Source organism: Mastigoproctus giganteus, unplaced genomic scaffold, assembly GCF_048544385.1.
Source record: "Mastigoproctus giganteus isolate SK-2022 unplaced genomic scaffold, ASM4854438v1 scaffold_27, whole genome shotgun sequence".
Lineage (NCBI taxonomy): Eukaryota > Metazoa > Arthropoda > Arachnida > Uropygi > Thelyphonidae > Mastigoproctus > Mastigoproctus giganteus.
In genome coordinates this window covers 30,691-34,100 of record NW_028328304.1, presented here as the reverse complement: position 1 = coordinate 34,100, position 3,410 = coordinate 30,691, and positions in this window count along the sequence as shown.

The window sequence follows — 3,410 nt, the reverse complement described above, 5'->3', positions numbered from 1 at the left end:
CGCAGTTTGGCGTCACTGCTCAGTGCATGCGACGAAGAAAAGGATTCAAGAAAAGTCTTCGTCGCAACACAGTTTCTTAAGCCGAAAGGCACCAAGTGTTGAGAACCTACTTGTACCGTCGACGTCGTACGATGCCGCCCCTTCCGTCAAGGCTCTTTTCGTACTGTCGGCAGAGTTTGGCGTCACTTCTCAGTGCATGCGACGAAGGAAAGGATTGAAGAAAACTCTTCGTCGGAATGCAATGTGTCTTAAGCCGAAAGATGCCAAGCGTTGAGAACTGACTTGTACGGTCGACGTCGTACGATGCCGCCCCTTCCGACAAGGCACATTTCGTACTGTCGGTGTTTTGCGTCACTGCTCCGTGCAAGCGACGAAGGAAACGATTGAAGAAAACTTCGTCGGAACGCAATGTTTCTTAAGCCGAAAGGCACCAAGTGTTGAGAACTGACTTGTACGGTGGACGTTGTACGATGCCGACGCTTCCGTCAAGGCTCTTTTCCTACTGTTGGCGGAGTTTGGCGTCAGTGCTCAGTGCATGCAACGAAGGAAAGGATTGAAGAAAACTCTTCGTCGGAATGCAGTGTCTTAAGCCGAAAGACACCAAGCTTTGAGAACTGACTTGTACGGTCGACGTCGTACGATGCCGACCCTTCTGTCAAGGCTCTTTTCGTACTGTCGGCGGAATTTGGCGTCAGTGCTCAGTGCATGCCACGAAGAAAAGGATTAAAGAAAACTCTTGGTCGGAACGCAATGTTTCTTAAGCCGAAAGGCGCCAAGCGTTGAGAACGGACTTGTACGGTCGACATCGTGCGATGCCGCCGCTTCCGTAAAGGCTCTTTTCCTACTGTTCGTGGAGTTTGGCGTCAGTGCTCAGTGCATGCAACGAAGGAAAGGATTGAAGAAAACTCTTCGTCGGAACGCAGTTTCTTAAGCCGAAAGATGCCAAACGTTGACAACTGACTTGTACGGTCAACGTCGTACGATGCCGCCACTTCCGTCAAGGCTCTATTAGTACTGTCGGCAGAATTTGGCGTCAGTGCCCAGTGCATGCAAAGAAGGAAAGGATTGAAGAAAACTCTTCGTCGGAACGCAATGTTTCTTAAGCCGAAAGATACCAAGCTTTGAGAACTGACTTGTACGGTCGACATCGTACGATGCCGCCCCTTCCCTCAAGGCTCTTTCTTTTCGTACTGTCGGCGGAGTTTGGCATCAGTGATCAGTGTATGCAACGAAGGAAAGCATTGAAGAAAACTCTTCGTCGCAACGCAATGTTTCTTAAGCCAAAAGGCACCAAGTGTTGAGAAACTACTTGTACGGTCGACGTCGTACGATGCCGATGCTTCCGTCAAGGCTCTTTTCATACTGTCGGCAGAGTATGGCGTCAGTGCTCAGTGCATGCGAGGAAGGAAAGGATTGAAGAAAACTCTTCGTCGAAACGCAATGTTTCTTAAGCCGAAAGACGCCAAGCGTTGAGAACTGACTTGTACGGTCGACGTCGTACAATGCCGCCCCTTCCATCAAGGCTCTTTTCGTACTGTCGGCGGAGTTTGGCGTCACTGCTCAGTGCATGCGACGAAGAAAAGGATTCAAGAAAACTCTTCGTCGCAACGCAATGTTTCTTAAGCCGAAAGGCACCAAGTGTTGAGAACCTACTTGTACGGTCGACGTCGTACGATGGTGCCCCTTTTGTCAAGGCTCTTTTCGTACTGTCGGAGGAGTTTGGCGTCACTGCTCAGTGCATGCGACGAAGGAAAGGATTGAAGAAAACTCTTCGTCGGAATGCAATGTGTCTTAAGCCGAAAGATGCCAAGCATTGAGAACTGACTTGTATGGTCGACGTCGTACGATGCCGCCCCTTCTGTCAAGGCTCTTTTCTTACTGTCGTTGGTGTTTGGCGTCACTGCTCCATGCAAGCGACGAAGGAAACGATTGAAGAAAACTTCGTCGGAACGCAATGTTTCTTAAGCCGAAAGGCACCAAGTGTTGAGAACTGACTCGTACGGTCGACGTCGTACGATGCCGCCCCTTCCCTCAAGGCTCTTTTCATACTGTCGGCAGAGTTTGGCGTCACTGCTCAGTGCATGCAACGAAGAAAAGGATTCAAGAAAACTAATGGTCGGAATGCAATGTTTCTTAAGCCGAAAGGCACCAAGTGTTGAGAACTGACTTGTACGGTCGACGTCGTATGATACCGCCGCTTCCGTCAAGGCTCTTTTTGTACTGTCGGCGTAGTTTGGTTAGTCAGTGCTCAGTGCATGTGACGAAGGAAAGGATTGAAGAAAACTCTTCGTCGGAACGCAATGTTTCTTTAGCAGAAGGACGTCAAACGTTGAGAACTGACTTGTACGGTCAACGTCGTATGATGCCGCCCCATCCGTCAAGGCTCTATTCGTACTGTCGGCGGAGTTTGGCGTCAGTGCTGAGTGCATGCAACGAAGGAAAGGATTGAAGAAAACTCTTCGTCGGAATACAATGTGTCTTAAGCCGAAAGATGCCAAGCGTTGAGAACTGACTTGTACGGTCGACGTCGTACGATGCCGCCCCTTCCGTCAAGGCTCTTTTCGTACTGTCGTTGGTGTTTGGCGTCACTGCTCCGTGCAAGCGACGAAGGAAACGATTGAAGAAAACTTCGTCGGAACGCAATGTTTCTTAAGCCGAAAGGCACCAAGTGTTGAGAACTGATTCGTACGGTCGACGTCGTACGATGCCGCCCCTTCCCTCAAGGCTCTTTTCATACTGTCGGCAGAGTTTGGCGTCACTGCTCAGTGCATGCAACGAAGAAAATGATTCAAGAAAACTAATGGTCGGAATGCAATGTTTCTTAAGCCGAAAGGCACCAAGTGTTGAGAACTGACTTGTACGGTCGACGTCGTATGATACCGCCGCTTCCGTCAAGGCTCTTTTCGTACTGTCGGCGTAGTTTGGTTAGTCAGTGCTCAGTGCATGTGACGAAGGAAAGGATTGAAGAAAACTCTTCGTCGGAACGCAATGTTTCTTAAGCAGAAAGACGTCAAACGTTGAGAACTGACTTGTACGGTCAACGTCGTATGATGCCGCACCTTCCGTCAAGGCTCTATTCTTACTGTCGGCGGAGTTTGGCGTCAGTGCTCAGTGCATGCGAGGAAGGAAAGGATTGAAGAAAACTCTTCGTCGAAACGCAATGTTTCTTAAGCCGAAAGATGCCAAGCGTTGAGAACTGACTTCTACGGTCGACGTCGTACAATGCCGCCCCTTCCATCAAGGCTCTTTTCGTACTGTCGGCGGAGTTTGGCGTCAGTGCTCAGTGCATGCGACGAAGAAAAGGATTCAAGAAAACTCTTCGTCGCAACGCAATGTTTCTTAAGCCGAAAGGCACCAAGTGTTGAGAACCTACTTGTACGGTCGACGTCGTACGATGCTGCCCCTTTTGT